The 24,875-nt window shown below is 48.2% G+C and overlaps 1 protein-coding gene across 2 annotated transcripts in view; it reads right to left on the reverse strand.

Moving 5' to 3' along the window:
* Positions 1–18,949: 18,949 nt before the first annotated feature.
* The window catches only part of CAPN13 (calpain 13), a 106,543-nt gene continuing 100,617 nt past the window's right edge, over positions 18,950–24,875 (reverse strand). Inside the window, exons 23-24 of one of the 2 annotated variants that reach the window (XR_006059147.1) lie at positions 20,586–20,865; positions 18,950–20,045 (exon numbers count right to left, since the gene is read on the reverse strand). The gene's annotated coding sequence lies outside the window, so the exon portion shown is untranslated. Of the gene's footprint in view, positions 20,866–24,875 lie in introns of both variants that reach the window. The other variant, XM_042245950.1, reaches the window with a different exon arrangement.

Consider the following 24,875-nt stretch of genomic DNA (forward strand, 5'->3'; position numbering starts at 1 on the left):
ATGCTTAAAAAAAAAGAATATCCACAAATCAATAAGAAAAATATACCCCCCAAGTGAGCAAAAGAGGAAACCCAAATTGCCATAAACATATAAAAATCACACAAGGTCTGTGTGTGCTTAGCCTCGCTGTGTCTAGACAAAGGCAAATTAGAGCCAGGAGATACTCTTTCTCATCATCAGATTAGCAAAAATTAAAAATTCCACCAACATCAAGCATGGGAGAGGATGTGAAGAAAGATAACCCCAAAACACTTAACTGTGGAGGCATAAAATGACACAACATTTTTAGAGAGTGATGTGGCACTATTTTATAAAAATTGAAGCCACACACATGTCCTGATGGACTTCCGTTGTGGACCCCTGGGTCAGGAAGATCTCCTGGAGGAGGAAATGGCAACCTACTCCTGTATTCTCGCCTGGGAAATTCCATGGACAGAGGAGCCTGGTGGGCTACAGTCCATGGGGTCACAAAGAGTCAGACACGACTGAGTGACTATGCATGCGTGCACGTCAATGCAGGAGACACGGGTTCAATTCCTGGGTCAGGAAGATCCCCTGGAGAAGGAAATGACAACCCATTCCAGTATTCTTGCCTGAGAAATCCCATGGACAGAGGAGCCTGGTGGGCTACAGTCCATGCGGTTGCAAAAGAGTTGGACATGACTTAGCAAATCAACAACAACGTGTTCTGACCCAGCAAGTCTGAGCATAGATCCCAAAGAAACTTTGCACGTGGACACAAGGAGATGTGGACATCTCCAGAAGCAGAAGAGCAAAAATCTGAAAGCAACCTAAATGCTCATCACTAAGAGAACAGATGAACTAACTGCAATGATGAGTTTACTGCAGTGAAAATGAATCACTACCCCACTCTTTAACATGGATGAGGCTTAAAACCACAATGTTGAATGAGAGAAGCAAATGGCAGAAGGATTCATATAGAATTTAAAATACGAAAGTTTCACTTTTTTAAATACTGCACTCCCCTCCCCAGTTAGGTTACACATAGGGTCAGCAAACCTTTTCTGTAAAAGGCAGATGTAAATATTAGCGGTGCAAACCACATACAGTCTATATCTCCCCTTCTGCCTGCAATCCTTTAAAATGTCAAAACCATCCTTACCCCGAGGGCTGTAGTTTGCCGACCCCTGGGCCACATCAATCCCCCCTTTAATGGTTGGGTAGCTGGTGTCTTTTGGTGATAACTTGGTCAGATGTCATTTTTTTTTTCTGGCTCTCTGATGACCAGAGCAGTTTCATTTCAGTATTTTAGACTCAATTGGATTTATTTTACAGCTTCAAATCAGGTTTAACTCAGACTCAGCTCCGCACTGCTGTGTTGGGTGACAGTGCCTGCAGCTTCGCTGGTTGGAGAGTAAGGAAGGGTCTGCTCCTCACACACTCCGCCTTCTATTCTCCCTTTGAACATCCCTCTCTATATCCCTCTTCAGACTCTAAACCCCCCTAGTTCTTACTCTCTAGCCCCTCCTTGTACAGGGCCCCCTGGGAAGGCGAGGAGGTTCTGGACACACGATTGGCCCATCCTCAGTGGTGGGGAAGAGGTGTCCCACTTCATTCAGGTTCTGAGCGGTTCTGGCCAGTGCTGGTGGTGCTAATGAGGTTGGTGGGCTCTGCAGAGGTGGCCCTCGAGGCTTTCTGGGACTCGTGGTCGGCTCCCACAGTCCATTCTGTAGCTAGGGTCTGAACCCCTCCTGAGAGGGGTGGTGTCTACCTTCATCCCTGATGGCAATGCACCCCTGCAAACCCCCAGTCAGAGTCTGGGCTCCATCATTCCAGCGGCCTCCACTGCTCCTGCTGTCTGTTCACCCCAGTGCTCCAGCATCCACATAGACCCCAGGCACCTCCAGCTTGTCCATCTGGGCTCTCCCAGTGGCAGAAGACCTGGATGGGGTGGACTGCCCTATCTTCCTTGCAGACATATAGCCTCTGTTGCCCGGAGCCCTCCTGGCAAGGCTTCTGCCTTCGGAGATCTCTAGAGCAGAGTTAAACAGAAACCTGGGGGTCACAGGAACCTGCCAGACACCCTCTTCTTCCCACGATGAGGGGAGGGGGAACTTGCATCAGACACTTGTTCCCAGAGTGCCCCAGGGCTCCTCTTGCTGTACCTCCAGCAGCAGCAGCAGCAGCCCCAGGGCTGGCTTTGGGTCTGTGGCTCTGAACATCTGACCAGCCTGGGCCAAGCCACCAGCCTCCCCAAGCTGTGGATAGTCCCCCACCTAGGCTGCAGGAGAGGAGGCCCCCCTCCCGCCTCCTCACCGCCCTGGCCTCTGGCACCTTCTGACACCACCAGTGGGTAGGGGGACAGGGCACCTGGCATTTGGTGGGAGGCAGTCCCTTCCTGAGTCTGTGAGGAGGGACTGGCACCCCAGGTAGATTTCTGAGCTCAGTCCTTGGTATCCTCAGCTTTGGTCCCTGGCTGCGATTCTGGGACAGTAGGAAAAATCGCTGTCAGCCTCCAGTTTCAACAGCCCATCCTTCGGCCCTCATTCCTATGTGCCTGCCCCCTACCTTCCTGAGGGGTTCTCCCCAGCATGAGAGCAGAGTCAGGTGTGCAGTAGGAAGGCACTCCAGGCCTCAGTGCTGGCTCTGCCATGTGTTAACTGGTGGAGAACGATACCCTCTCAGAGATGCAGTTCGAAGATGAAATGAATTAGTACTTGTGAAGAGTTTAAAATGATGCCTGGCACAAAGTAAGGAATTCTGGAAGTTTGTTGTTCATCTCATCACATGGAATAAGCTACCTCACCTCTCTGAACCACAGTTTCTGGCCTGTACAATGACGCTGTAAGACGGGATTTGAGGGTTAGCTGAGACAGTGTGATGTCCGGCACAGAGCCAGCACCCAATAACTGCTAATTCCCTTCCACTCCCCTCCGCTTCTCCTCTTGTCATTTCAGAAAGCCAGGCCTCAGAGCAACAAGGTTTGTTCGGGTGAGCGGGAGCCACTGGCCTTGGAATGCATTGTGTTAGGTGGGCCAAAGCAAGGCAGGGAGCACAAGGGCCAAGATTCATCGCTGCTTGACAGGAAGCAACAGGAGAAGGCCATTGAAAAAGTGAAAGTGTGAGTCGCTCAGTTGCTTCTATCCATGGAATTCTACAGGAAGAATACTGGGTTGCCATTCCCTTCTCCAGGGGATCTTCCTGACCCAGAAACATGTCACTCCCGTGTTGCAAGCAGATCCATTACTGTCTGAGCCACCAGGGCTCAGAAAAGCATCATTGTGCCTTACTGCCTTCCATCCACTGGGATGGGTCCTGGGAAAGGGGCACTAGGCTTGGGTTCCATGGACCGCTGGGCAATATTTAGCAGGAGTCTGAGGCCTTTCTGGGCTTCCCGGTGTATCAGGAGAGGCAGATGATGTGCACTTCCATCTGATTCTGACCAGTTAGTCCCCCAGGCCCCACCCAGTGGCCATTCTCTCTCTCTCTCACTTTAATGCCCTCTCTCATCAATCTTTCACCTTGATTATAGTTTTATTTTGCTCACAGCACCAGATTTTGTTATTCTCTGGCACAGCCCAGCATATTCATTCCTCCCAGATGCACTTCTCTGCTCTGCCTGGAGAATGGTGATGAAGTGATGTCTCCATGGAAACAGATGTTGATCTCACAGTTGCTTAGCGGGTGTGCTGCAGGATGATGTAAGCCACGCTCTGGCTTCTCAAGGGGCTTGGTATCCTTTGATGTGTCTGTACTACTGGGGCTGGGGTGAGTAGAAGGTTTCTTCCCTTGTTTCTACCCTTTTCATGTAAAAGTAGAAAAGCAAAAAGAATGGGAAATGTACCTTCTTTGGGAGGAATGCTTTTGTAAGAAGAGTAAAGTGTTGGAAGTCAGAGCTGGGTCTGAATCAGAGGTAAGATAATGAAGGTGACATGTTCCTTTGGAGAAACTGGCTGGGGGAACACTGGAAACTGTCCAGAGGGGGCTGCTGCTGGCCAGGGAATACTCAACAACCCCACTCACTACAAGGCTTGCAGACGCTTCACCTGGGACAATCACTGCTCACACCAGAGCAGCCCTAATATTTGCGGGCTGGGGCAAGAGCACAAAGGCCACACACCATGCCTCGAAATACATACAATTATAAACCAAGTCAACAGAGTGTTAAATAAAATATATTCTGTCCTCTGACTGTGGCAACTGTAGTAGGCAGAATAAAAATCCCCCTCCCACAATGTCCATATCCTAGTCCCTGAAACCTATAAATACGTAATGTGGCATTAAGGTTATACATGGGATTACAGTTGCCAGTCAACTGGCTTTATGATTATACACTATAGTCTAGATTATCTGTAGGGGCCCAGTGCAATCCCCAGAGTCCTTAAAAGTGAAAAAGGAGGTACCTCCCTGGTTGTCCAGTGGTTAAAGCTCCACGCTCCCAATGCAGGGGGGCACAGGTTCAATTCCTGGTCAGGGAACTAGATCCTGCATGCTGCAATTAAAGAGTCTACATGCAGCAACGAAGAGCCCACATTTCACAACTAAGCCCCAGTGCAGTCAAACATACATATATACTTTAAAAAGCAAAAGAGGAGCAGGAGAGAAGGTCAGAGTGATGAGGCGTGAGAAATACTGGATCAGTCATTATTGGCTTTGGAGATGGAAGAGGCCACGAGTCCAGGAATGCTGGTGGCCTCTAGAAGCTGGAAAAGGCAAGAAGAGAGATCCTCTCCTTAGAGCCTCCAGAAGGAATGCAGCCACGCTGATACTCAGACTTCTGACCTACAAACTCTAACAAACTGTGTGGATTCAAACCTCAAAGGTTGTCATAACTCGCTACATCAGAAATAGGAAACTAACAGTCATGGCATGATGGCTTGTGAGGAGGGGTGCAGGCAGAGAAGGGCCAGTGGGGTCCTGCTAACTGCTGTGGCCCAGAGAGGGGCCTTCTTGCCTGCCTGCATCTAAGGGCAGAACTGGTATTGTCACAGGAGAAAGAAGAAAATCATTTCCTCTTCTTTCCCTTCTTCAGTAGCCATTTCAAAACAAGACAAAACAAAGAAAAAGCCACCCAGCCAAGCCAAACCAGCCAAAACCTCCACCATAAAGCCAAAGCCTGCTTTGCAACTGGCAGGCGGGGAGGAGGGCAGCTGTCTGGTGTCAGAAAAGGCGAGGGAGCCTTGGCCCTGTTGGATGCCCTCACTCATCTGACTTTGCCATGAACTAGCTCTGGCCTAATCATGCCTCAGGGTTCCAACCCCCAACTGTTAGCTGGACTTCCAAGAGTACACCAGGCAAGGATAACTTCTCCGTTCCTTCCCTCACCTCTCCTGCAGTTTAGCAAGCTGTCTTGCTTAGCTCTGAGGGGTGTGTTCTGAGCAGTCAGGAATCACAAAGCAGTCAATGGTAAATGTTCTCCCCTCTCTCTTCTGATGTCCTATATCCTGCAGGTCCAGGGTCCTCCCCCTCCTCCAGGAAGCCCTCCCTGACCTCTACTGCCCGTGCAGCATTTTCTGGCTGTAGCCCTTTCACATCTGTGTTTTCTTCTCTGTAAATAGTGACACATTATGCATGTGTAGTAGAAACACATCTGTTCGATGACTGTTTCATGCCTCTAACTCCTAACAGGTGATGCACAATGCTAGGCACATTGCAGGCCTCGCAGAATTGTTGCCAGCCAGTTGATTATCATGAACACCTGGTTGCAAAATTCCAACCAAAGCCTGAAATAGTGTGTAACACACAGGCTTACCTCCTCTGCTGACAGCCATGGCCTGTGTGACTTCATGCTTTCACAGCCTCTTAGACACCTTCCCTGGGTCTCCTTGAATATCTTCATGTAGGCTCCTCTCTTCTGCAGTCTCTGGGTAGACCCTTTCCTAAGATGGGGAAATTTTAAGTTCAATGGCTTGGGGGATTTGTCCCTGAGCCAGGCTGGCTAGTCCTTCTCTGACCTTGATCTCAGGTCTACTAACAGGCCTTATTTGGTGGCCACGTCCTGCCTTTAGCTCCTGTTCTAGTGGCCTCTGGACCCCCTGGGCCTTGACACCCGCTAGGTCCAAGTTCCATTTCCTCTACAACTCAGCCTGGATGGAATCTGGGCTCCTGAGGCCTGTGCCCCCTGCATGAGCTTCACATGTCTCCTGCTCTCGGGACACCTATTGATCTGTCTGCCAAGATACCCACTCTACACCTCTAGCCAGACTGCCCTCCCACAGCTCCCTGCCTGTCCCATCCTCTCTGTATACACTGTGGATTCCCTGCAGGATGGGTCCTTCTCTGACCTTGACCTCAGATCTACTAACAGGCTTTATTCGGTGGCCACGTCCTGCCTTCAGCTCCTGTTCTAGTGGCCTCTGGACCCCCTGGGCCTTGATACCTGCCCGCTCCAGGTCCATCCCTTCAAACCTCACCTTACCTAGTGCTGGTAGAGCCTTGAGGTGCAGACTCTTCCTAGCTTGACTCTGACTTAGATCTTTGTTCATTTATTCATCCACTTAGGCACTCACTCATCCAGCAAATACTTGCGGAAACCCTGCTCCATGGCAGGCAGCGAGCTGGAGCGGTTCTTGGAGCTCTGTGCACCAAGAACTCACGGAACTCTGAGCCCAAGGCTTCACCCAAGGCCCCGCCCTGAGGCTTCATGTGGGGGAGGTACCTTGAATGCTGGATCTGATTGTGGCCACCTGTAGCACTGTTTGTAACAATCACATGGATACCACAGGGCAGAACAAGACAGACTATAGTTCTAATCCTGATAGAATTCTTTGGTATAATAAGCACTCATAAAAATAAACAAATTAAACCATATGAGCTACATTTAATTTTTAGTTATTTAACACGTGACATGAGTCTTTCAAAGCAAAATAAAGTAAAAATAAAAATTGAAAAAGAAAAAAATATAAAAATATAAAAATAAAAAGAGATTACAAAAGAAAAAAAAAAAGAAGAAGAAGTCCTGGTTGAGATTTCTTACAGCCAGGAGTCCAATAGTCAGTTACAGTTCAAGATCGCTTGGTGACATCACCATTATGAGCAGCTTGTACTGGCGGAAGAATGTGTGGCTAGTGAGAGCTTACTGTCCGTGTGAGTGACAGTGAGGTGGCTGGAGCCATTCTGCAGTGGCCAGTGCTAAGACGTTGTTGCCCCTCCTCTATATTATCAAACTAGAAATCTGAACATTGAACATTTTACTAACAAAAGTGTAGCACAAATTCCATACTTAAAGTCTTATATTTCTGATTGTATCCTGAAGGGTGTCTATAATAGCAATATTTGGCTTCAGCTCAATGTTTAATACTTGGTCATTTTTCCACTTTGGGTGAGTGTTCACTAAAGCTCTAAAAGGACCCCACTGAGCCTTCTGTGTTTCCTTCCTCCACAGATATCTCAGTTAAAAGTAGCACCTCCACCAGAGCTGAAAACCGGTTTCTTCTCTCACCTCTTCCTCCTGCTGAGTCTCAACCTTCTCCTGAATCATGGTTGTGGAGCCAGTTCACTGAGATCTCGTGGAGACACAAGCTGAGAAACCCCACACGTCCTCTGGGGAAACTGTGTCAGCCGGCGCCTATCCCACTGGTATTGAGCCAGCCCAAGTCGACTGCCATTAACCCAGATGGTGCTGCCTCTTTCAGAATACCCCTCCCAGTCTTTCTCCAGCAAAAAGGAAGGACCCCAGTTTTTGTCCAGGTTGCAGTTGCTCTCTGGTCTCTAGCCATGCCTGTTAACACCTATTAACACAGAACAGATCAGAGCCCCCACCTACTCCATGCTCTGGGTGGAGTTCTGAAAATGAAACTCGCTCAGTCATGTCCAACTCTTTGTGACCCCAGGGACTATACAGTCCATGGAATTCTCCAGGCCAGAATACCGGAGTGGGTAACCTTTCTCTCCTCTAGGGGATCTTCCCAATCCAGGGATCGAACCCAGGTCTCCCACATTGCAGGCGGATTCTTTACCAGCTGAGCCACAAGGGAAGCGGGAGTTCTGAACTGTCACGGAGTGGTCCACATGGTGTGCAAAAGGAGGCAGAGAAGCGTGCAGCAACAACACCCCACACTGATGGCAAATACCTGCAGCTGGAATAGCCCAGCATCGCCACAGAATCACAGTGGATGGTGATTCACGTTTGCAAGTCAGCCTGGATTTCAAACATCGACATTTCCTGATAAGTTCATGGCATTCCCGTGAGCCAGACTCCTTCTCCACCTGGGGATCAGAAAAAGTCACAACAGCCAGCAGAGTCACCTTGGTGAGTGAGGGCACAGGTTGCACACACCAGCCACACACACACTCCCTGCCTTCCCTGTACCTTCCATCTTGTCACGTTTTAGAGAACAGTTTGCTGTGTTACTCTGCCCAGTGGGCTGCATAGGTTACAGGTTACAAATTCTTTCCAGAATTTCAAAGCTTTTTTTAGGATTACATTTTGTATTTTCCATACAATTTGCCTTTCTGGGAGAATGTTCTTGGGGATGAGTAACTTTGGTTTGCCCAGATGGTCTTCCTTTCAACCACTTTCCGTATTTATAAGGATTCCTTATTCTTCTATCTTTTCAAAGTGGTGTGTTTGAGATTTTAGGCTGAGACATTGCTTTTTACTGCAAATTCCTGCCCATTTGCCATTGTTCAATCTTTTGAGGAAGACTGAGTGAGAGTCCCTTGGGCTGCAAGGAGATCCAACCAATCCATTCTGAAGGAGATCAGCCCTGGGATTTCTTTGGAAGGATTGATGCTAAAGCTGAAACTCCAGTACTTTGGCCAACTCACGTGAAGAGTTGACTCATTGGAAAAGGCTCTGATGCTGGGAGGGATTGGGGGCAGGAGGAGAAGGGGACGACAGAGGATGAGATGGCTGGATGGCATCACAGACTCAATGGACGTGAGTCTGAGTGAACTCTGGGAGTTGGTGATGGACAGGGAGGCCTGGCGTGCTGCAATTCATGGGGTCGCAAAGAGTCAGACACGACTGAGCGACTGAACTGAACTGAACTGAACTGAGTGAATTCTACTGTTAACTGAGATCATCAGGGCACTGTTTCTCAAAGGAAGATTTTTGTCCACAGTCAGCATGCTCCCTAAAAATGCAGGCTGCTGGGTCTGGTTTCAAACACACTGACTTTAAATGTGGGTGGGGCAGGAGAAGGCCCTGGAATCTGCATTGCTAACAATTGCAGCAGGTGGTACTTGCACACTGTGGAGTGTGAGAACGACCATTCCAGATGAAGGAGCAGGAGGAGTGAGCTTCCCAGGTGCCCTCGGCGGCTGCTCTCCTTTGCACATCTCCTCAATCCATGGCACCCGAGCTGTAAGAAGGACCGCTGTACCGGCTCTCCCTGCCCGTCCTTGTAGGTTTCAGCAACTTTCCCATCTTGCAGAATCCTAATGGCCATTCTGAAGGCAAGCTGCACCAAGATGGACTCCGTGGAAATAAACCTGGCCACCTTGCCTGGGTTTGGGGCCATGTGGACAGAAGAGTACAATTGAGAGATGGGTGCTTCCCCACAATTCCCACATGGAAGCAATGTAAAAAGTGATGACATTCGAATTCACACTGAGATTAGCAGGTGAGACTTCTTGAGGCTGGTCTAGAGGCTCCAGCCTCCACAAGCCTGGTCTGACCACCCAGAGGGCTGAACGCTCAGCACACCTGTGGCCTGCTTGTCCGCAGTGCCGCATAGATGTCTGCTGCTCTTGTCCAGATAAGAAATGGATGCTGGCCTGCAGGAACAGAGAGGCGAGGATGAAGCAGCAGATGCTGAGGGTGGGAATGTTAGCCTTAACAACCAAGTAGATGGGTGGAAGACGGAAGGAAAGGTATCAGGGCCGTGGGATCTGAGCTCAGCTGGGATGAGGGACCATGGACAGAGCAGCGACAGAGCCTGGTCTTCTTGCTGTGGGTGCTGTTCCTTTACTTCTTACCTGTCTCCTTCGTGTCCTGGCTGAAACCACATGCTTTTCCCTGGTCATCTGTTCCAGGGGCTTCTAAGAGAAACCAGAGGACAGCAATGCTCCAGGTGTTGGAGCAGATGGTTGCTTTCTCCTCCCCAGCCCCTTTGCTCCCACTAGTGATGGGTGGGGAGTGTTTTCATTTCTCATTTTATTTCTTAGTCAAAGAAACAGCTCACACAAGCTATGTAACTTGTTCCATGACTTGCCAGGGGCTGAGACAGGGACTTTATCTCTGGCCTTTTCCATCCCTAAATCAATGTTTTCTGTGCTTTTTCAATCACCACTGACACCACCACCTCTGTCACATTGACAGACGACCCATTTGCTCTTTGTATCAGTCTCAAAAGTGGAAGTGAAGTTGCTCAGTCGTGTCCAACTCTTTGCGACCCCATGGACTGTAGCCTAGCAGGCTCCTCCATCCATGGAATTTTCCAGGCAAGAGTACTGGAGTGGGTTGCCATTTCCTTCTCCAATCTCAAGCTGTGGGCAGTTTGGGCTCCGAGGCTCCTAGGCTGCACCCAAGGCACCCGGCCAGTAGGTGGCGAGCAGAGCCCTCTGACTCCCTAAATACTGAGGTCCCGGGATCCTTTGTGCTCCAGCGAGTCATCAAGTTCGTGAGTTCAGTATAACCCCTTCTTGACCTGTACCTCCTAATCCGCTCTTTGGCCCTTCGTGGCAATGAGATGCAGGGTCAGTTTCCAGACAGGGCAGACCCAAGAGACAACTTTGCTTTAAACCCAGGGGTGGATTACATGTTGTTGAGTCTGAAGTTTATACAATTTTGGAGAGAGTCTTTAGGAAAAAAGAAACGTATACTACTTATGCAAAATTCATAGAAAATACAGGACTGTGCAGTTGAGGGGCCCTAAAGATTATACTCTGTTACCTCCCCAGCTATCTATCTGCCTCTGCTCAGGGCTGTTGAGGGCAGGCAAAACCTCGATCACTTTTCCCTTCTGCTCCCCTCTTGCCCTGCACAAGTGACAAATCACAGTATCCTTGCATCTGAAAAAGGCAGTGTCATCCCAAGGCCCTGGAGGCCCCTTTATAAATGTCAAGCTAATTATTAGATGATTAGATAATAGCTACACTGTGTGCCTTCTGGGTCAGCTGCTACTAACAAAATACACCGAGGATACAAAGGGATGTGTTTGCAAAGATGGCAAGGACTAAGTGCTTTAGGGCTTGATGGTGAAAACAAGCTCCCAGGGACCTCTGTCAGGGAGACGCCTCCAAGGCAGAGGATGGGGGTGGGGGGAGTGGGAGGAAGCTGTGCCAGGCGCAGATCTCTTCCCTGCGGAAAGAGCTCCCATGTTCAGTCGTGTCCAAATCTGTGTGACCCCATGGACTGTCACCTGCCAGGCTCCTCTGTCCCTGGGATTCTCCAGGCAAGAATACAGCAGTGGGTTGCCACACCCTCCTCCAGGGGATCTTCCTGACCCAGGGATCTTACTGTTAGGTGTCCTGCATTGGCGGGCGGATTCTTTCTCGCTGAGCCCTCAGGGAAGCCATCTGGGAAGCCCTGGGGAAACGGTAGCAGCAGAGTTTCCCAGGCCAGCTAAGCTCTTTCAGTTCAGTTCAGTTCAGTTCAGTTGCTCAGTCGTGTCTGACTTTGTGACACCATGAATCGCGGCAAGCCAGGCCTTCCTGTCCATCACCAACTCCCAGAGTTCACCCAAACTCATGTCCATCGAGTCGGTGATGCCATGCAGCCATCTCATCCTCTATTGTCCCCTTCTCCTCCTGCCCCAATCCCTCCCAGCATCAGAGTCTTTTCCAATGAGTCAACTCTTCCCATTTCAGCTTTAGCGTCATTCCTTCCAAAGAAATCCCAGGGCTGATCTCCTTCAGAATGGACTGGTTGGATCTCCTTGCATTCCAAGGGACTCTCAAGAGTCTTCTCCAACACCACAGTTCAAAAGCATCAATTTTTTGGCGCTCAGCTTTCTTCACAGTCCAACTCTCACATCCATACATGACCACAGGAAAAACCATAGCCTTGACTAGACGGACCTTTGTTGGCAAAGTAATATCTCTGCTTTTCGATATACTGTCTAGGTTGGTCATAACTTTCCTTCCAAGGAGTAAGCGTCTTTTAATTTCATGGCTGAAATCACCATCTGCAGTGATTTTGGAGCCCCCCAAAAATAAAGTCTGACACTGTTTCCACTGTTTCCCCATCTATTTCCCATGAAGTGATGGGACCAGATGCCATGATCTTCATTTTCTGAATGTTGAGCTTTAAGCCAACTTTTTCACTCTCCTCTTTCACTTTCATCAAGAGGCTCTCTAGTTCCTCTCACTTTCTGCCATAAGGGTGGTGTCATCTGCATACCTGAGGTTATTGATATTTCTCCCGGCAATCTTGATTCCAGCTTGTGCTTCTTCCAGTCCAGCGTTTCTCATGATGTACTCTGCATAGAAGTTAAATAAGCAGGGTGACAATATACAGCCTTGACGTACTCCTTTTCCTATTTGGAACCAGTCTGTTGTTCCATGTCCAGTTCTAACTGTTGCTTCCTGACCTGCATATAGGTTTCTCAAGAGGCAGGTCAGGTGGTCTGTATTCCCATCTCTTTCAGAATTTTCCACAGTTTATTGTGATCCACACAGTCAAAGGCTTTAGCATAGTCAATAAAGCAGAAATAGATGTTTTTCTGGAACTCTCTTGCTTTTTCCATGATCCAGCAGATGTTGGCAATTTGATCTCTGGTTCTTCTGCCTTTCTAAAACCAGCTTCAACATCTGGAAGTTCACGGTTCACATATTGCTGAAGCCTGGCTTGGAGAATTTTGAGCATTACTTTACTAGTGTGTGAGATGAGTGCAATTGTGTGGTAGTTTGAGCATTCTTTGGCATTGCCTTTCTTAGGGATTGGAATGAAAACTGACCTTTTCCAGTCCTGTGGCCACTGCTGAGTTTTCCCAATTTGCTGGCATATTGAGTGCAGCACTTTCACAGCATCATCTTTCAGGATTTGAAATAGCTCAACTGGAATTCCATCACCTCCACTAGCTTTGTTCGTAGTGATGCTTTCTAAGGCCCACTTGACTTTACATTCCAGGATGTCTGGCTCTATGAGTTTAAGGTAGAAGCTTTTATTACTTCTAAACAGATGAACTGAGACCACATGGTTAAGTAAGTGGTGGAACCAGTATTTCAACCCAGAGCTTAGCCCAGGGTGAAGAGCACCCTGGGCTAAGCTCCCTTCTCTTCCCGTTTTTTTCCTAGATACACTGGACACTTGGATTGCAAATGACATCCCCCTTCCCAGTCCCCTCAGACCTGCCCACTTTCAGGACTTCCCACACGCAGGACAGTTGAAGAACTTAGGCCATGAACAATGTGAAGCTGTAGCATGGCTTCTCTGGTTCCCAGAGAGGGGTTAACTGGGCTGATGATTTGTAGGTGCACTCGGTGGAAACGTGGGCACTCCATGGAGATTGCCGGAAGGGGGGAAGGGAGGAGGGCATCTGATGGGAAGGGGTGCGGAGGGGTCAGGCAGCCGCAAGAAACCCCCACTTTGGAATCCAGCCAGAGCAGCACCACCTTCACCTCATGAGCTGGGCCAGGCTTCCTGATAAATTTCACGTTTAAGCAAAGGGATCTGCATCCCCAACATGTTACAGAACCACACGAGTCCCCCAGCCCTGCACCCCCCACACTGGCTGGCTGGGTGGGAGAATTACACCAGGATCTGCAGGGAAAGCAGATCCTGACCTTCCCTGTTAAGGCGATTTGGCGAAGCATATGAACCTCTCCAAGCAGTATTTTCCAATGCATTAGACAGAATACATAAGATTACAAAGGAAACCAATTACATTGAACTACAGTTATCAAAATATTTTCTAAAACCTCAAATTTGCCATCTAGTACCACATGCGCTTCTTTGTTCACACATTCAGCAAGACCTAGTGACAAGCCTAACAAGCCCCGTAATTCTCAAGCTGTGAGGAGCTTAAGCAGTAATTTAAGATATCTGCAACCAGTCCAGTCTGGTAGGAAGAGTCTCTGAGATTTCTACTGGTGGCAAGTCATAGACTCAGCTAAAACACCTGAGTTCCTTTTGCCTACACTCCTAACAGCAAGAAATGCTAAATTTTGGCTGAAATATAAAGGTATAAAAGATTTTTCCCATCCAAGTGTCTGAACCCTTTGAACTCTGTCTGTGGGCCCCACAGCCCCTAAAGGAAATCTGTCAGCCCAGTGTATGCCAGCTCTCTAAGTTCTTATCCCTAATTATCAGTGTTGGTATGTTTTGCTGGAGCAGTTGGCACAATGCCCTGGCTTGACCGAGCTCCTTAGTGCTCATTCTTTGCTCTAAGTCCTGGTGACTGTGGGGGCAGTGCTGGTGGGGTGGAGGGGGGTGTCTACACACCTTTTCTCCTGGATTGTGATCAGGTGCCTCTGGCCCCAAGATGACCTGTAACTATTCCCTCCACCAAGGAAAGCTGCAAATGGAGGTCTGCAGCATCCCACCCCGGGTCTGAGGGCATTATCCATCACCCCAAGACCAGAACACTCACTCCTGACCCAGCTTGTCCTCACGCGTGTGCTGCAAACTCATTCCCAAGAGGGAGAGTCCGCAAGGACCCATCGGGTGACTCGCTCTGCCTCGTCAAAATAACAGACCTGCTCTGCTGCAAAGGCATGGGATTAGGCAGCCTTCAGAGAGCTATTTTGGGATGGGTGGTTTCTTTTCTCTCCCTCTGATGGTTTGTTTTCAGACTCATTCAGAGAATGCCACAGAGGTCACGGGAGCTGAGGAAATGGTGGCACTTTCTCCCCAGCGCCTATGGTGGGGTGGGTAGGGGGGTCCAGGGCTCAGCATGCCTGCACCACTTCTCAGGGAAGAACTGCTGGTTGGTTGCAACTTCTCAGAAAGCCCACAGTGGCCCAGTCACCGCTCTGGTGGCCCAGTGCTCGGGGGGCTCAGGCTGGAAGATGGAAAAGGGCAGGGCGGGGCCTGGACAGAGTCAAGAAAGCCGGAAGGGACCCAAGAGGGTGTGCAGCCACCCTCCCTATTGCCCAGATAAGGAACCCAATGCTAGGTCCCAGGAGTCAGTTAGTTCAGTTCAGTTGCTCAGTCGTGTCTGACTCTTTGCGACCCCATGGACTTCAGTATGCCAGGCCTCCCTGTCCATCATCAACTCCCGGAGTTCACTCAAACTCATCTCCATTGTGTTAGTGATGCCATCCAACCATCTCATCCTCTGTCATCCCCTTCTCCTCCCACCTTCAATCTTTCCCAGCATCAGGGTCTTTTCCAGTGAGTCAGTTCTTCGCTTCAGGTGGCCAAAGTATTGGAGTTTCAGCTTCAGCATCAATCCTTCCAATGAGTATTCAGGACTGATTTCCTTTAGGACTGACAGGTTGGATCTCCTTGCATTCCAAGGGACTCTCAAGAGTCTTCTCCAACACCACAGTTCAAAAGCATCAATTCTTCAGCACTCAGCTTTCTTTAGAGTCCAACTCTCACATCCTTACATGACTACTGGAAAAACCATAGCTTTGACTAGACGGACCTTTGTTGGTAAAGTAATGTCTCTACTGTTTAATATACTGTCTAGGTTGATCATAGCTTTTCTTCCAAGGAGCAACTGTCTTTTAATTTCATGGCTGCAGTCACCATCTGCAGTGATTTCAGAGCCCAGGAGTCAGGGGCTGAGACAAGAGCAGCTCTCATCCTCTTTCCTCGGGCCCTACCTGGTCTGAGCCTCATGTGGATCTTGCCTTGAGGTCTCAGGGATCCCCCCACCCAGGTGTGCAGTAGCTCCTGTCACAGATTCTCTAAGCATAGGGGCCAGAGACCTCCCTCCTGCAGGCTCCACTGCTAAGCTAGAGTGATGCTGCTTCCTGCCTTGGTGCTGGAGGTGCGCCCCTGTTAACACCTATTAACACAGAACCATTCCTGCCCCAGCACCACCCAGAGCTGGTGCCATGTCCGATGGTGAGTTTGCCCTGGGGCTCTATGGGTTGGCGTGTGCTGAATGGACCAGCACAGGCCTCTCCAGCTTGTGTTTTCCATACTTGCACAGATCATACAGATCGTTGCTTCAATCTCTTATGAGATGACCCCTTCAACCCTCTGCTGTGGGCCACCTGCAAATGTCTGCTTCTTCCTTGAGTAAGTGAGTCAGTGAATGAGTGAGTGAAAGCTCAGTTGTGTCTGATGCTTTGCAACCCCATGGACTATACAGTCCATGGAATTCTCAGGCCAGAATACTGGAGTGGATAGCCTTTCCCTTCTCCAGGGGATCCTCCCAACCCAGGGATCAAACCCAGGTTTCCCACATTGCAGGTGGATTCTTTACCAGCTGAGCCACAAGAGAAGCCCACTTCTTCTGTGAAAACACAGACAAACTGCTCATCCTGACTCAGCCTGGCAGGTACCTCCTTCTCCCCGGCCCTTTCCAGGCTCCTTCAGATTCTGCATGTTCTTGTTGACCTGGGATAAATAGTAAGCAAAATTTCTCTCGATTTCCCCTAGCCTCTAGGGCAAAGCCAGCTCTGATGTCCAGTGCCAGCGCACACCCTCCCACGGTGAGGCCTACAACCTCCAGCCTGGGCCCAGGCACAGGGCCACACGCACGAGTTCTGCAGGCCCCTGGCCACGCGGCGCACGAGGGGGGGTGGTGTGGGGGTTCTTGGCTCCCTCTCTGTGGCAGCCCCAAACCCCACCTCCAGGGCTTCAGAGCCTTCACACCTTTCCTCCCCTGGCCTGTGAGATTCTTTCCCATGAAAGGATCGAAGCTCCTTCATCCTACATCCAAGGCAGACATGATGAGCTCAGCTGGAGCCCTCACTGCTCCAGAAGATGCCCAGGGATCTGAACCTGAAGCTGAAAGAGGGAGCCCCTCTGTTTCTGTGCAGTTTGGGGTGCCTCCTTCCCAGCCCTCTGTCCCTTTTGTCCCCTTGTGCTGAAGATGCAGGGGGCAAAGAGCATTCCAAGTGGGCCTGAGGATGGGAGAGCCATGCAGACAGGGCTGTCCACACACTCTCCCCACCTGAAATCTTCATCACCCACCTCCTGCCCAGCGCCCACCTTCTCTCTCACCATTCCCTTTCATCCCCTCCTGAGTTCCTGCCAGAACCGCCCAGTGACCACATCTGACCATGCCAGGCTCCTTCAGGCCTCACGTACGTGGCCTAGCCATCCCAGGCCCAGGTGAGACACCTGGTCTACAGAGCTCCCTCCGTGAGGGCGGGACCATGTCTTGGTCTTGGAACCCGCTCCCTCCCCGCCCCCCCCAGTGCCGGCCACAAAGTTCCGGGTTCAGAGTACGTGTTCACAAAATACTGACCAACTTTATTAGCACCAGCTGTGTAACCCGCAGTCTGCACCGTCCAAAGCACAATGCTCTTAGCCTTTGGCAACTTAACAAGCCAGGAGGAGAAACCGAGAGACCAACCCCACCTGACAAGAGAGGAGCTCACTGAATAGGACACACAAATAAAGAAGATTCAAGAAAACACAAGAGCAACAAAATGCAACTAGAGTTTCTACTACCTCCAAAGCGAGGCATGCCCACCGATTCATTTGTCTGAATGCAGGATCAAAATGTTCTGTTTAGTATATTTTTAGCTTTTAACTATGTCATGCTTATATTTCTGAAAGTTCTAATGAGCATGATATATTTGGGTAGCAATTCATGCCATATAATTTAAAATAAACATGTATTTATTGGAGGGTGTGCTGAAAGACATTTTACTAATCAGAATATTGGATTAAAATGGGCTTAAACTGTGTTGGGTGAGAGCTTGCTGGTGGAGGGAGGATTGGGAGAGCTTTCTAGGGGTCTGGACCCCCCATCGCCTGCTCTCCATAAAGGACACAACCCCCTAGGGCTCTCATTCCTTCCCAGAAGAGGGGGCCTGCCTATCTGTGCTCTGACTAGCCACCTGCTGCTCCAGCTCCTGTGATCTGAAGCCATGACCCCCTGGGCCTGGGCAGTGAGCATGGACCTGGCTCTCAGAGTGTCCTGCCCCCTTTGCTGAGGGCTTCACCCCTGACTCTAGGAAGATGTGCTCCATTACTGAAATGGGCCTCAGCCCCGCCCACCTGGGAGAGTAGTTCCAGTGTAGGGAATGCAGATGGAATGGTTTTCTGTTTTGCTTTCCTAACAAAAACCCCTTGGAATTTATGTCCCTGCACATACCGTTCCACGTTTCTGCTCACATTCTTCCTCCTGCTGCCTAGAAACCTTTAAATTTGCAAACAGCCCTGCCTCGGCATTTGGGAGGTCAGAGCCATTCATCACCCCCATGTTTTATTTCCACAGGGATTCTTGAAGTCCCCACGGACAGTCAGCCTGGGGGCAGGCACCTTAGATTCCAGAGAAAGATGATGGGGGTGGGGGCAAAGAGTGCTTTTTCAGGACTTCATTTTAAACTTTGTGCCAGGTACAAGGCAGAGAATTTTGTAATATAACTGGTCCTCCCAGCAGACTTGGGAAGTACAGATTAGCATCCTCAGTTTACAAATGAGGAAAGTGAGGTGTGGTAGGCTGAGTAATGTTCCCCACCCCTGCCTGAGATGGCCATGCCCTAATCCACAAAACCTGTGGCTAGGTTCCCATAAAGGGCAAAGGGGCTTGGCATGTGATTAAGGATACGGGGATGGGGAGACTGTCCTGGATTATCTACAGGGACACTATGTTATCACAAGGATCCTTATAAGAGTGAAGGAGGAGAGTTAGAGTCAGAGAACGATGTAGTGATGGACGCAGTGGTCCAAGTGATGCAGGGCAACGAGCCAAGGAATGCAGGAAGCTTCTAGAAGCTGGAAAAGGCAAGGAATTGGATTCTCCCTTGGAGCCAGAAGGAGCACAGCCCTGCAGACACCTTGGTTTTAACCCAGTGAGACCGATTTTGGCACCTTTCCTCAGAACTGTAAGACTGTTTAAGGCACTAAGTTTGTGGACTTTTGTCTCGGCAGCAATAAGAAACTAATAAATAAGACATTGCTTTTCCCAAGAGCTGGGAGTGGCAGAGCAGGCATTTGAATCCAGGTTGGTCTCACTCCACAGGTCCAAAAGATGTTAAGAAACTTTTTTATTGGAGCTCAGAGCTGGCCTAAGGTGCTGTTTCTTGGCCAGGTAAGAGAGGTGTCCCAGGCCTATGGCAGAGGTGGCCCGACAGATACTTGAGGCACTGGACAGTGAGGGGTCCAGGCTGAGGCAGGAGGTGAGGAGAGTATTAGGTAGCAAGAAGCTCACAACTGCAAAATGGCTCTATCCTTCCTCCTCGAAGACCCACAACAACCCTCTGTTCCCGCAGGGCTTAGGATGCTGGTAGCCCCTTCAGTGACCCAGCTGCGGAGGCTTCTGCTGATGGGCCAGGCTGGACTGGGGGCCAGTAGACCTTCTACCCTTCTGTACACGGTGGCAGGGTGGCCTCCCTGACACTCTCAGAAGAGCCAGTGCCCAGCTCTGCCATGACCTGCCACAGGACCCTGGATCAATCACTGAATCACTCCTGTCCTCAGTCTCCCCATCTGAAAAATGGGATGATGATGCCTCCTTCATAGGCTGCTGGAAGGACTGACTGCATGTGCCTCTACGGGGGGCTGAGTCTCAGCTGGCATGCAGTGCTAGGATGACTGCACCTTCCCTCTGGCAATGTCCATTCTGGCTGGTAGGTGTCTCTGCTGTGCTGGTGGCCAAATGGTTTTAATGGTGCCCTTGAGTCCAAGTCACGGGTCCTTAGTTCCAGCCGCCATGCTTGGTAAATACGTCTCTGTGGGGCTGTCCTCCTGTTCTGTCACAGAGAGAAGTGGTCTCTCAAACTCTTCCCCCTGGTGGTGAGGGGACACTGGCGATCGAGCCCCTCTGACCAGCAACCCCTGAAGGAGCATCATTGCTCCTGCCACCCCTCCCCTTGGCCAGAATGCTGGGGGAAAATGGCACAGACCTCCCTCCTCGCTCTCCCTCCTGGTCGCTGCGGGGAGCGTGGGGTCGGGAGATGGGGGACAGAGGAACCGCAGGACAGAGCCAGCAGTGGCAGCCTCTTCAAGTGATTCTTCCCGGATTTGTTTTGAGAGTTTTATTCGGTGGCACGTCTACCCATGTTGCTATATTTATCTGTGAGAGAGGCAGGATATTTTTGAACGGATGTAATTTCTGGCTCTTTCCCTGCAGGGAGAAAAAAAGAGTTTCTCATTCCTATTCATTTCTTCCTGCCTCTTCCACACTTCTGTATAAACACACCCATGCAGATACACACAAACATCCACACACGTGCACACACACACAGAAAGGCAGACCCTTGGTTCAATAGCTACAATTCTGAGACTCTGTGTTTAACTCAGGCCTAGTTAACATGATGGATAAATCGGCAGACAGACAGAAGGAATAAACAAAACTGAATAAATGACCAAACCCACAGTGAAGAAATTGTGGGTTTGGGCGTTTATTTTTTTTCTCTTCCAACTTCACTAGCACATACTGAGTAGGAAGAAAATTGACTGAAGGCAGGAGAGAAGGCCCAAGGGGCACCTGCCAGGGCGAGGGGCTGGAATGAACAGCTTGCTGTCTGGCTTCAGTGGAGTTGGCAAACCAGGCTCACAACTGACCCAAAGCTGAGAGGGCGGTGAGAAAGCTGAAGCCAGGTTCAGGATGGCAGGGCAAGTTAGAGAAACAGTGAGACAAACTGTCCCAAGGATGAACACCCACCTTCAGTTCTGCATTTACTTGGAAGTAACCAACAACCTGCAAACGTCTCTAGGAAGTAAATGTCGCCAGGAGGACCAGGAAGGCAGGAGATGGGGAAACACAACTCAGGCCTCTGCAGCTGTGTCTTGCACAGCTTCCAGGTGTGAGGTCCAGGTGGCTGAAGTCACAGAGTTCTCCTTCTACGTTCCTTCCAGAAGTTTTACAATCTTAGGTACTACATTTACGTACATTTAGATACACTTTGAGGACTTCCCAGGTGGTGCAGTGGTAAAGAATCCACCTGCCAATGCAGGAGACAAGAGATGTGGGTTCGATCCCTGGGTCAGGAAGATCCTCTGGAGGAGGAAATGGCAACCCATCCCAGTATTCTCATCTGGGAAATTCCATGGACACAGGAGCCTGGTGGGCTACAGTCCTTGGGGTCGCCAGGAGTCCAGCACGACTGAGCATGTGCACAGATTCACTTTGAGGTAATTTTCATATAGGCTGGGACGTATGGCTTAAAGTTTGTTTCTTCATTTTTTGTGTGTTCTGGATATTCTTTCTCATCATTTATTAAAAAGAGCATCCTTTCTCCAGTGAATTGTCTTTGTACTTTTGCAAAAAATCAGTTGACTAAATATGTGGATCTATTTTTGGGTTATTTCTTCTGTACCATTGATGGAGATATATATATATTATACATATAAAATATATTGTCATATTATATAAATATACATTACATAAAATACATTTCAACAGAAGTAAACATACATATAAAATATATACCATGTATTTATTTGCATGTATTTTACACATAGATACATATATACATTAATATAAATATATTATTATACAGTAGTATTATATTTGTTTGTTTATATTTCCCTCCAAAACCATACTACCCTGATGACTGTAGCTTTATAGAAAGTCTAGTAAGTCTTGAAGTCAGATAATGTGGCTCCTCCAGTTTTGCTCTTCTTTGAAACTGGTTTGGCTCTTCAAGTTCCTTTGCATATAAATGTTGCCTTTAGTGCGTCAATTTCTAAGAGCAACTTTTGTCTAGAGTTTTATTGGAATGGCACGAAACAGACAGATCAACATGGGGTGAATTGTTAAGCCCTCCCTCTAGGGCTTCCCTTTGCACCTCTTAGGGAAAATTTCTCTTCACCCTCTCGACTCTCCCCCAGCAATGTACTGCTGCTGTTACTCAATATTTGTTGGGATGGGGAGGGGGTCGGGGGGCAGCCTCTGCTGTTCTCCTTTGGTTTCAGCTGGGCAGGTGCTGTGTCTGGGAGGGGGGACAGTTCAGTGAGTCTGTCCCTCCCCCATCGGCAGGGGACTTCTGGTCTGCATGTAGTTTTACCCCTCTCCCCCAGGACTGAGCATTTGACTCTTCTCCCGGCTGCCATGGATCCTGTGCCCTAAGGACCATGCAGTTTGCTCTGCTTTCCCCAATGGTGAGATACGTATTTTTCCATGAAGGATATAGGGAGAAGGATCTGCACGGAACTTTGTGCTTCTCTGAAAGCACTGTTCCCTTTACCCAGACATGAACCAAGAGATAGGTCTGCCCAGGTTGCTCACCCTCACCCCATCTTTCTTGTGAGCATCCAGTGTGTCCCATGGAGAAGGGCCTGTAAGCTGGGGTGGATTTCCCTTAAGTCTGAAGCTCTCAGGGGTGCTATACATCCACACAGGGCCCACATGTGGCTTTTAACATCTCATGAAAAAGTTTGGTTGGATTCTTCCTTCCAGCTTATATGGTGTACAATTCCATAACAGGTAGTTGAGGACTTGTGTCCTGTCTCTCCTGGTGGTGCCTGCTTTTTCTTAGATTTCAGCTTAGTTTATTGCCTTCCATCACAGTTCTCTGATGAGTTCACTGAAAGGTGTCATTTGGTAAATTATTTGGCACTTTTTGGGGGTAAGGGTGAGAGCAATGCACTTTGCAGAGCTCTGCACTCTAAGTGGGAGCCGGAAATCTGACCGACCTTTTGCATTTAAAAGTTCAGATGCTTACTTTATTGAGCAATGTTAGAAAATCTTTAAAAACAGAATTTGTATTTTCACTTTGGAATCTTTGAGAGTACAAATCACTCTATGCATAGCTAAAGTAAGAGACTAATATGTCTTTGTTTCTGCCTCCTGCAACTGGTTTCTTTTTGTTCTTTTTCTTATGTGTATTTTTATTTATTTTATTTTTTTAGTAACAAAAAATTGAAGATAATTTATTCTTTTTTTTAATTTTTATTTTTACTTTATTTTACTTTACAATACTGTATTGGTTTTGCCTTACATTGACATGAATCCACCACAGGTGTACATGCGTTCCCAAACATGAACCCCCTCCCACCTCCCTCCCCATAACATCTCTCTGGGTCATCACCGTGCACCAGCCCCAAGCTTGCTGTATCCTGCGTCAGACATAGATTGGATTCGATTCTTACATGATAGTATACATGTTACAATGCCATTCTCCCAAATCATCCCACCCTCTCCCTCTGAGTCCAAAAGTCTGTTATACGCATCTGTGTCTTTTTTGCTGTCTTGCATACAGGGTTGTCATTGCCATCTTTCTAGATTCCATATATATGTGTTAGTATACTGTATTGGTGTTTTTCTTTCTGGCTTACTTCACTCTGTATAATCGGCTCCAGTTTCATCCATCTCATCAGAACTGATTCAAATGTATTCTTTTTAACGGCTGAGTAATACTCCATTGTGTATATGTGCCACAGCTTTCTTATCCATTCATCTGCTGATGGACATCTAGGTTGTTTCCATGTCCTGGCTATTATAAACAGTGCTGCGATGAACATTGGGGTACATGTGTCTCTTTCAGTTCTGGTTTCCTCGGTGTGTATGCCCAGCAGTGGGATCGCTGGGTCATAAGGTAGTTCTATTTGCAATTTTTAAGGAATCTCCACACTGTTCTCCATAGTGGCTGTACTAGTTTGCATTCCCACCAACAGTGTAGGAGGGTTCCCTTTTCTCCACACCCTCTCCAGCATTTATTGCTTGCAGATTTTTGGATCGCAGACACTCTGACTGGTGTAAAGTGGTACTTCATTGTGGTTTTGATTTGCATTTCTCTAATTATGAGTGATTTTGAGCATCTTTTCATGTGTTTGTTAGCCATCCGTATGTCTTTGGAGAAATGTCTATTTAGTTCTTTGGCCCATTTTTTGATTAGGTCGTTTATTTTTCTGGAATTGAGCTGCATAAGTTGCTTGTATATAGGAATCAACTTGCCTGACTTCAGGCTCTACTACAAAGCCACAGTCATCAAGACAGTATGGTACTGGCACAAAGACAGAAATATAGATCAATGGAACAAAATAGAAAGCCCAGAGATAAATCCACACACATATGGACACCTTATCTTTGACAAAGGAGGCAAGAATATACAATAGAGTAAAGACAATCTCTTTAACAAGTGGTGCTGGGAAAACTGGTCAACAACTTGTAAAAGAATGAAACTAGATCACTTTCTAACACCGCACACAAAAATAAACTCAAAATGGATTAAAGATCTAAATGTAAGGCCAGAAACTATAAAACTCCTAGAGGAGAATATAGGCAAAATACTCTCCGACATAAATCACAGCAGGATCCTCTATGATCCACCTCCCAGAATTCTGGAAATAAAAGCAAAAATAAACAAATGGGACCTAATTAAGCTTAAAAGCTTCTGCACAACAAAGGAAACTATAAACAAGGTGAAAAGACAGCTTTCAGAATGGGAGAAAATAATAGCAAATGAAGCAACTGACAAACAACTAATCTCAAAAATATACAAGCAACTTATACAGCTCAATTCTTATGTGTATTTTTAAATGTAAGTTTTGCTACAGAGAGGTACCACCACACACCAGTCAGAATGGCCATCGTTAAAAACTCTACAAATAACAAATGCCAGAGAGGGTGTGGAGAAAAGGAACCCTCCTACACCGTTGGTGGGAGTGTAAATTGGTACAACTATGGGGAACAGTAGGGAGTTTCCTTAGAAAACTAAAAATAGAATTACCATATGATCCAGCAATCCCACTCCTGGGAATATATCCAGACAAAACTAGTCCAAAAAGATACATGCACCCCTATGTTCATAGCAGCAACATTTACAATAGCCAAAACATGGAAACACATAAATGTCCCTTGACAGATGAATGGATAAAGAAGATATGGTATTTATAAACAATGGATTACTACTCAGCAATAAAAAGAATGAAATAATGCCATTTGCAGCAACATGGATGCAACTAGAGGTTATCATACTAAGCGAAGTAAGTCAGAAAGAGAAAGACAAAT

This window comes from Ovis aries, chromosome 3, assembly GCF_016772045.2.
Source record: "Ovis aries strain OAR_USU_Benz2616 breed Rambouillet chromosome 3, ARS-UI_Ramb_v3.0, whole genome shotgun sequence".
Lineage (NCBI taxonomy): Eukaryota > Metazoa > Chordata > Mammalia > Artiodactyla > Bovidae > Ovis > Ovis aries.